Here is a 10,892-nt window from a genome sequence, read left to right as displayed (position 1 = left end):
AGAAAAATTGAAAAATGGTATCTTAGATATGCATTCTAAATGCAAAGCAGAAACAGTAAGTAGATTATAGCGATATTGAGTTTGAGTTAAAACTCGGTCTTTTAGTCATTAAGTTCTCCACTATTTCTACAAAATCCCACCACTCCCAAGTGGGGTTTAGGAAGATCCTTTCCTAGTGGGCTTGGGATCCATAAGAGTAATTTATCATGCCTCGTTCTTACGATTCACACGGAAAAAACCTTGTGGGAAGCAACCGGTGCCATTCTCATTTCATGAGATTGCCAAGATATTGTGTCTCACCTCTTCACATGATCCCGAGGAGTTCAAGCGAATCATGTTGCTCGGTATTACGCCTGACCCATCAACCAAATCATACCTCAATTGTTGCCCCCACAACTCGTGCAACAGGAAAACAAGGAGCGTATTCCTTTGTTCATAAGAATAATGCAACTTGTCTTTTATTCCAAATGTGCAATAACTCGTGAGACAACATTTGGATAGAGATAGCTTCCTCATGATATTGTTATGAATAGAAGGCCTGGACAAATCGAAACGCCATTTCGATCCAAGTCCATTTATAGGCTTAATATTTAATTAGTATGGGCTCAATCCATTAAGTAAATCACACCTCAACTGACGCTCCCCACGACTCGTGGACAAGGAAACAATGAGCATGTTATGTTGTTCACAATAATGGTGCATCTTGCCTCTAGTCCAAATGTGCCATGATTTGTGATACCACACTTGAATAGTGGCAGCTTCCTCACCACATTATTTGGAATTGGAACCTTGGACAGATCAAATCATTTTGATCCAAGTCCATTTGGGCCCTTACACTATAACTTGGTCCAACCAAGTGAGGTCAATATTGAGTTTTAGACCGAAACGTCATCACATATTAGCATTGCATATATAAATAGTTAAAGCATTAAATAAATCCATATAAAACCTAGCATAGCCTTTTTAGATGATCACGAGCCCAACTTATGCGACCTACTGAGCCCTCAGTGAGTCTAAGGACTGTCTAAGGTGGTCCTATGTTATTAAAAAATATTTTACCTACCAACATATAGATGGGCCTTATAATATCTCCATGGGCCGCCTTCTCCGTGGGCCTCCTTCTCCATGGACCTTCTTCTCCATGGGCCTTCTTCCCCATGGGCTTGCTTAAAATAAAACCTTATCAAAATATCCTATACTACTCCCATTACAATTTAAAAAGAAACCCCAATCAGAAGTTGGGGGAGTACATTAGGAGGGAGATATCAAGACTTATTATTCCAAGATTAAAAACGAGAATGGAGAAAAATAAATCACAAGGGCACACGGGCCTACCCAACAAAATTAAAAGACATACACGCGGTCTAGGGCTCCATGATCATCCATCCACATTCAACTAGCACATAATATCAATTAAGCATGCTAGACAAGAAAATGAATGTCTCAAGAAAATACAGTGATATCCAATATCACGACAAATAATTACATGCAGAAAACAGCAAGTTTAAAATTTGCAACTCAAAAAGAATGACAAAGTCCCCTGCATCCAATGCACGGAATCCAACCAAATTAATTAAAGCAATTTAATTCTATAAAAAAGCAAATTTTATCCACAATTGAATCAGCAAAATTTTTTGAAAAATATGGAGATATTAGAAAGTCCATTTTTTCGGAAGAAATGGCCAAGCCGTCAGCCGTTAATTGCAGCAGCAGCCAGCCACTCGCACTCTCGCTAGCTCCTCCGTGAGCATGAGCGCACGCACGTGGCCACACTGTTTGCGGGCGTGCCCGGTCGTGCGCACGACCGGTAGTGTATTGCTACAATACCATGAAAAAGATATTTTTTTTAATTTCCACACATTAAATTGAAAGTAAAACCAAGTATTTTACCAAAAAATCCAATTTTCTTAAAACACATAAATCATAAAAAATTGCCAAAATTAAAGAAGTTAATTTTCTCATATAATCATCCAAGAATAGGCAAAAATAAATAACATGCTCTAAAAGCAATAAAATAATATTGAACTGGGCTCTGATACCACTTGAAAGCATTGAAAATACGAGTGGATCGGCCCGAGAATGCGCAAGCGGAAGCGGTAATATGAAAATTCGTACATTAAAAGTCGAACATAATAATGCCATGATTCCAAAGGGTGTAATATTGGATTTTTCGAGCGCTCGGTGTAGTTAATAATAACAATAAATCATAAATTGGGGCCAATGATAAAAATAAAACGATAAGTGCAAGAATCGTAAATCAAGAATTACCTTTTTCTTGATTTATTTTGAACTTCTTTTTGTTGATCCGTTCACCGAAGACTTCAATGTAGAAGTCCTCTAAAGACACGTTCAGACCACACTAAAATATGGGATTCTTAGTTCTCTTTGCTAGAACAAAACAAGGGAGAAAAGAATAGACCAAGTGTGCTTGAGAGAGGGGCCGGCCGAATGGGGCTTCTAGGGTTACGAAATTAATTTTGTGTTGTGTAACCCTATTAGTTATTCTAAATAACTAATATATATACCATGCATGGATGTACTAGAATGCGACTAGGTTCATTCTACAATCCATAAGGTAATATATTCTTTATTTCAATTAAAGAATGACTAACTTAGCACTTTCCAAAAGTGATAATTGTTAGCTAATTATTTTCTTTCTTAAAATTTTCCAACAAGTTTAGTTAGGGTTCTTTGCCTGATTTTATGGAGATAAAATGCAAGGCCAACTAATTTTAATTAGATTCAGTTTAATTAAAATTCACCTAATTAAGCCTATCATATTTAATCCAATTAAATAAATGAGCTCAATAAGCCTTTATTAATTAATAAGTTCAACTTATTAAATTAAGGGCAAACCCAATATAAATTGATCCTATTAATTTGCCTTTGGCTCCTCCATCCAATGGATCCCTCTCATTTGTAAGTAATCCAATTACTTAAGCAATTAACTCTCAATTAATTCCTCATTGCTTCTTGGTGATTTGTGTGTGACTCTTTAAATTCACCTTTCAGCTAGATTTAGGCTAGTGTCACTGTGACGTCCGTAGAATTTTTCACGTAATTAGGAGACTAATTGGTAATTATTAGAAATTTAGATTTAATTAGTAAATAAATTATAAATTGAATTTGAGATATAATAACACTCGAATGGATTAAATTGGAGTTCGTTATAATATTTGGGGATAAATTATATTAATTAAGAAATTTAAGAAGGACGTAATGGGTATTTTGAGAAAAATTTAAATTAAATAAAAAAAATAGAAAAAGACGAAAGAAAGAGAATAAAAAAGAAAAAGAAAGGAAAATGAATTGGGGGAGGGGTGGGCCATCACCCACCGCCCCACCCCCATGATAAGCACATAATATATATATATATATATATATATATATAATACTGTCATATCATTTCACTACATATTCTGCAATTTTTCTGTTCTTCTTTAGTTGGAGCGGGAGGTAAGAATTTTAATTTTAATTCTTATTAATTTATATAATTATATTATTTAATTAGTTTATTTATTAAATGTTGATTATATTAAGTGACATACCATTTAATCGAAATATTTTACGGGTTTGGCTATTTAAAATAGTGTCTAATTAAATATAGAATCGGGTATAAAAATGATGTCGTTGGTTAATTAGATTATTAAATTCGTTAGATTTGAATATTGCTATAGCCAATTTATATAATTCCATCGGAATTGTTAGCTAAATATGCAATTCTACGTATTGTTATTTAATTAAATTATTATAATAGCGAGAAATTGATAAGAAATCCGTAGAAATATTCCGAAAATTATATTTAATAAATGGTATGTTAATAAAGAGGAAAAACGAAGATTTGTACTTCGATAGAAGTGGAATATTGAAGAATTATTAGAAATTGTACGAATAATATTTAATATTATATTTAAAAGAAGTTACGATATTCTCGATATATTAACTATATGTGGTATAACTCATTATAGGATACGGGGGGAGAGTGAAAGACCGAACCACTACCTATTGGATAAATAAGCATTGTGAGGTTGAGGTAAGTAAATAATTAGTATTATCTATATATGTTCTCTTTATTTGTGATATTACTATTATATGACTTTGTGGTTCATGCTGATATTGTTTTATCTGAAAATATATGCGTGGTCAATGATTTGATTTGATTGACGATACTGTGTACGTGGAATGCGAAGACACGTTGAAATATCATGTTTGTTGTATGTTGTGTTGTGGACGTCTGAAAATGAGAATGTAATGATATATTGTTTTACGTTACTAGTTGCTTATAAGAATGGTGATACGTGGAAATGAGGGAGTGGTGGAAATTGAATATAATTGTGACGTGAATACCCCTTGATGTGTTGAAAAGCCTATAAGGCGAAATGAAATGAAAAGAGCTTTGATGCGATATGAGAAAGAAATGAAATGAAAAGAGTTTTGATGCGATATGAAAAAGATGTGATGTGAAAAGAGATATGATGTGAAATAAAAGAGCTATGATGCGAAATGAGATTGATGAGCCGGCTGTCAAGGGGATTCACTTAAATTTATATGACGGTGAGATTGAGTTGACGGGAAAAACACGATATCACCTTCTGGTAAGCAAACTAGGAAAAAGAAAGTTTAATTGATTATTTATTTGTGAGATAGCTATGTGGTGTGCTACAATTCATTATGTTGGAGTTAAATTGACTGTACTCTTATCATATCTTGGCTGTGTTTGGTATACATATATAGATAAGTCTGGTTATTTGCTTACTGAGTGGCAGACTCATCCCTCTGTTGACATTTTCTTTCCGGAGTAGACTTTGAGGTGTCTGACTGTTGAAGAATAGGTCTACGCACTATACTCAGGCAGGTCGGGCTAGTATGCTGTTTTCTCCTCTTGTCAGCTAGAGTACAAATCTTATTTTGTTTGTATAAAGAGAACATAGGCGTAGCGATCAACTGTGGTGGATTACCTGTGGTGTTTGATTTGTATATATGTGATGCTGTGGGTTGACTATGTCGTTATGACGTTGTGATTACGTATGCATATTGATTAGATGATTATGTGCATTTATATATATAAACACAAGGATTACTATAAGCATGACGTTTAGGGTAGATATATCCCTTGTAGCGAAGGAGGTGCTACAGTCACACACTATATTAATTAAATTAAATTAAATTAATAATTCTTGATCAACCCTTGATCAAGAAAACCCATCATCATGGGTTGCCGTCTAGCATCGGTCCATGTCACTAGAAACTAGGTGAATATTTATGTTAACTTTCAGGCTCTCGAGTTCATACGGGTACTGTCCATCCGTCTACTATCTCCCGAGTTTAGTCTAGAGCATGACATTAGGTGTGGGCTCCCATCATGGACTAGGCGTATATGCTTAATACTTGAGATCGCGTTACGCCAAGTTTCTCGACATAGGAACCACTTTTCCTATTCGATCAACGATTGTGACCATAGTTTTATATGGTGTTAACGCATCTTCAAGTGCGTAGGAGGTACCTATGTCATATACTGATAGGGGATGGATCCTCTTCTTGGTTATCATCGTCATACTCTTCTTTGATATTTATAATGTATGTATTCATGTCTGCATATTTAACTTAGATGGGTCTTTAATTGGTCATCTTAATACGTGACATTGTCCTGTATACTAGCGCTAAGGATGTATTAATAAAACCCTATAAAGTATATTTCTCGAACTAGTACGACCCAGTATGAATGGTTCTAATTCTGTGTAATCACATCCAAATTTTCTTCCTAGCATATATAAATCTAAAAGTACACCATGTCCTAATTTATTGGTCCAGTCTCTCTGTAATATTGCATTGTTCTTGTGAAACTCACTTGTAGATCAGTACATATCTACTAAGGTTTAATTTTAATTAACAATAAGAGAAACTCACCTTGGTTTAATCACATGTACAAATTTAGGACAAAATGCATAAAACCCTCCTGTGTTTTAAAAAGTTTGCAAAAAACACCTCCCTGTTTTCAGAATAGGCTAAAAGCTCCCATGTGTTTTGTAAACTCAGCTCAATCGCCCCCTCTCCGTTAAATCCAACTAACGGTGTTAATTTTTTAGAAAATGACCGTTATACCCTTACTTAATATATATTATTTCTTATTCTAATGACCGTTGGATTTTTTGATCAAATATTGATCGTTAGATCTAATCAATTAATCTCAACCGTTAGATTTTGAAAAAATAAAAGGTCTAGATTCAACATATTATTTAATTTGTATTATATAGAATAATTTAAAATTTTAAAAAATATATTATTAGTATATATTAAAAAAAATAACTAACTACCCACCCACCCCCTTCCACCCCGCCTCCCCTGCTGCCCCCCCACCCCCACCCCCACCCCCTTTACCCCGGCTTCCCCCCCCCCCCACATCTCGTCGCCGGCGACGAGATTTCGACTAAATCATCATATCTCCATAAATTCTTTACCAAATTGAGTGAGGCTGGTCTCGTTAGAATCGTCTTGAAGAGACGAGTCGATGGTGCTAGTTTGAGACCGAGATTCGATCGGACGGAGACGAATCGACGAAAAATATGTTCGGCGATCGTTGCTTGAGCCCACTCTCTATGATCGACGAAAACTCAAATTGAAGGTATGGAAATATTCGTCTTGAAGAGAGGATTCTAATGGTACCATTGGGCGTCGAAAATTCGTCCGGACGGCGTCGGAAAATTGTTTCGAAGTTTCCAGCAAAAATGGGCGAAATACCAAATTTTCTTTCTTTATTTTTTTTTTAATTTTTTAATTAATTTTAATTATATTAGTTAAAATATATTTTAGTAAATTAAGAATATTTTAGATAATTATAATAATTAAATATTTTGGCTAATTAATAATAATTATAATAATAATTATTGTAATTAAATATATATTTTAATTAATTAAAAATAATAGTTAGATTTAATAATTAACAATTACAAAATTATTTGAATTTAAATATAATTTAATTTAATATTTCAATTTAAATTTAATATGCCAAAATTTAATTTATTTTTTAAGGTGAGAAATGACAAAAAGAATACACAAAACAAGCAAAAAATCCCCTTTGTGTGTTATATAGACCCATAGAGGGGTATTTTGGTCCAAAAAATCATTAAATATCAACCTAAATCGCAGAAAAAGACTACCAAACGCAGCAGACGCGCGTCTTCTCCACTTCCCGTTAGTTGCTAACAGAATGAATGTTTTTTGCTAACTAAAACAAAACATGAGGGGGGTTTTAGCCTATTCTTAAAACAGGGAGGTGTTTTTTGCAGACTTTTTAAAACACAGGGGGGTTTTATGCATTTTGTCCACATATCAAATACGAGCAATGGATAAATGAAAATTCTCTAGTGAATCAAAGTACAATAAATCGGCTTAAAAAATAATATATTCAAGACTACTTAATTTCTAGTATAAGCTAAGCTCCAAAGTCGAATCCCTCTAATACTCTATTCATTAGTTCACATGAGAGCACCTTATGCTATTGTGAATAAGATTCTCAATACTTCTATATCTACTGATTTTACTGTTGATATTTCATAGTAAATCCATTACAAGTCACAAATGCGGTATCTATTAATGAACTCTAAAATCAACTTTAATCAATATCTATATATAATTGATATAATTCCACCAAAATCATCATTCTCAAACCCATATACCTCTAGTGCATATTTGCATTACAAAATTGATTGAACATATTGGATTCTACGTTTGTCCTACTCGTTGGGGTAGTAACGATGATTGAAAAGAAACTCATACGATTCCTGTAGGCTGGAACAGGATGAAGATATACAGTAAAGGTGGCTTGCATTAGGTAATCGCACTAGTCTCTGCTGGTTGATGAGGGATCAAATCTATATTTGTAACTAATAATGCTCTGATCTGCAAGCACTTATGGGAAATCATTGAAGGGTAGGAACATCAATTTGGGAAAATTGGATTAAATATTACAGATTAAAGAGGGACTCTGTGTGGGAAATTTCTATAGCTAATAGTTCATAAAGTTGAAGGAAAATTATGAAGTTGAGGACTTGTATTCTTCTAGTTATTTACAATCATATTTGCATAGGGAAGACACATGGCTTTAAAAAAAATCTTAGCATGCCCCCAAGATAGTACGAAGTGCTTTCCTAGTGGACCGTATGTACCAATTTCAATGCTAACTCAAAAATCTCTTTAGCATTTCTCTATGGAGAGTGGGGTTGGCCCAATGTTATGGAAGAAGAAGGATTTGAAATCACTCAAAATTTATCAAGTATTCAAGGTCACAGAGAGATGAAAGTGGAGGTTGTTACAAATTGGTCAACTGCTACTTCAACACTACAATTATTTCATCAGTGTCCCCCATCAGTCACATGGAACTCCCTTCTCCTCGGACCTCTCAAGATTCCAAGGAATGTAGTTATTGTTTGGCTAGCAATAAAGGATAGATTGACTACAATTGACAAGCCTTAGTTACAATATTTTGGAGCATAGTACATATTTTTTAATGATCAGGTAGAGGAGCTATATTGTCACCTGTCCTTCGAGTGCACAAATGCTACTCGAGTTACATATAAGACATATTCTAAGAATGATTAATTGAAGTTGGCCTTACAAATAATGAAAACAAGGCACTCCGTACCGAGCTACGAAGTGGAGAGAAAGGAATCTTGGGGATACAACTAATTTAGGTGTCTTAGCTTCACTGGTGTACCATGTTTATCATGGACGAAATACGAGGAGATTTCAATGTGTTTCAAGTGTACCATTGATTGTTACTCGACTTAAAGTTGAGCAAATCAGAAAGAAACTACATATACATCATAATCCGTCATCAGTAGAGGTAGCTTCAGTCTTTAGAATATGGAGAATAGCTTGGTAAAACAACCTTAACCGTATGATTTTTGCTCATCAAATAAAATTTAGGATATTTACCATTCATCAAAACCAAAAATTGATAACACAAGCAATCTTATCTTATTTTCTCTAGTAAATATCATAGTAGTTTAAATCATCTCTTAAGGCATCCTACTACTATTACTTACATAACATTTAATGGTAAGCAGCTAATCCCAAGACATCAATTATAAATTGAACATCGCTACTGATAGTTACCAATATCTAAACATTGTCAAACAATCAATGTCACACTTGTCACATAAGACCCTTTCCCCATATAAAGTATAGTATGTTTCCAAAGACTCTTTATTAGCGTGAGAACCAATATCCAACCAAAATTTTTAACATTACCACAATGCAAAAGAGGCCTATACCAACATAATTAACAACATAATCTCTTGATTCAGTACTTTAATTATAGTAAATCACATACTGATGGGTCGTCCAACAATGACTCATCATCATTTTAGCACTGAACCAACCTATAAGTCCTAAAATAACTTAGATTTTTGAACCTACACTCTAATCCAGTACTCAACTTACACCTTAAGTTCAAAGATCTTGGTATAGCCAAGATGATAACCCGAGCTCTAATACCACCTTGTCACACACTAAAAGTAGGATTCCTACTTTAGGCCCTATTCTTAGGACATGATCTAACCAAAATTTTAAAAAATAATTTCTACTCACCAAATTGAAACCGCTTTACCTAAAAACTACGAGTCTAACCATTCAATCTCTTTTCTAATCACCTTGATCTCTTTCATATGTCAGCGAAATCCTGTCTTGAACAATTTATCACCTGTATCTAAAGGAAGGAATTTAAATTACATAAGCAAAAGCTTAGTGAGGCCATTAGCGGTTGCACGTGGAAGAAAATAGACAATAATAAAATCTTAATGAAAATAGTTAAAATATGTCATGTTGATTGGAAATAATAACAATGTGTGAAAATAAAATTAGATATAGACCGAATCTTGTGATTACACTGTCTCGCAAAGAACTGTTTACAATCTTATCCTTCACGTAGAGAGCAACCCCACGACTGCATAGAACTGGAATACCTAGGTACATGGTGGCACTAGGCAACCTCCAGTCTGCTTGTGAAAGGACACTCAAGTGGAAATTGAACGACAAAGCCTCAACTGGCAGCCCAATACTACCCCAGCGTGACTCACAAACAGTCCAGCCCAGGGCCCATTAACCGGTTAATAAGAATCGCATGATCAAATTACAAACTCAGTCGAATAATCATACAGAAAATAAACCACTTAAAGACCACATGCACGTTGAATATTACGATGAACATAATAATATCAAGATAAGTGAGACCTCTTGGATTCTCATATGGATTCTAGAGGTGGCTACCAATGAAACTTCATAACCAATACCAAAGTTTCACATGGTCAACATAATAATTACATTGTAGTACTTAACTCCATACAGTTTCACAGGCCCGTTCAAATCAAATAAATAACCAAATGTCATTTTGACACGCATACGACATACATATATTCCATCAATTTTGCAAGTATTGATATAATTTTAAATGGTACTCACAGTAAGATCCATGACAAGACTGGTCTAGAGGGATCCTAAGAAAGCTGAGTAAATAATTTACCTGCAGGCCCATCCTATAATTTCAATATCCTCGAAAGTATGAGCATGATAGTCACTTGAACTTGAATGTCGTTATATAAAAGATATATATATTCTTCAACTAAATAAAATAGTGGTATTCTAATACATTCATATCTACTATATTTCTTCTATATTTCGTCTAGTTAATTAAATTCTTTGAAGAGTTAGTTGAAAAGTTAGAATGATCGCCCAACAAGGCCAACCCAAAATTAAATTCAGTATTTTGTAGCCCATTTGTAATTGATGGTATTAACCCAATTGAAATGAGTTAAACTCAATTTATTGATAATTAATATGTATGTCTTACATTTTCAATGAATAGAGAATTACTGTAAATTTCTCATCTCAAATAA

The 10,892-nt window shown here is 34.0% G+C and overlaps 1 long non-coding RNA gene across 1 annotated transcript; it reads left to right on the top strand.

Annotated features, from left to right (window-relative positions):
* The first annotated feature begins 3,403 nt into the window (after positions 1–3,403).
* LOC148787196 (uncharacterized) lies at positions 3,404–5,041 on the top strand. The gene is made up of 3 exons (XR_016067012.1): positions 3,404–3,456; positions 3,969–4,033; positions 4,767–5,041. It is a non-coding gene; the product is annotated as an uncharacterized LOC148787196 (long non-coding RNA).
* The last annotated feature ends 5,851 nt before the right edge of the window (positions 5,042–10,892 follow it).

The sequence above is a fragment of the Sesamum indicum genome, linkage group LG8 (assembly GCF_026168435.1).
Source record: "Sesamum indicum cultivar Baizhima isolate 11 linkage group LG8, ASM2616843v1, whole genome shotgun sequence".
NCBI classification, from domain to species: domain Eukaryota; kingdom Viridiplantae; phylum Streptophyta; class Magnoliopsida; order Lamiales; family Pedaliaceae; genus Sesamum; species Sesamum indicum.
This window is presented reverse-complemented; position numbering and strand designations above follow the sequence as displayed.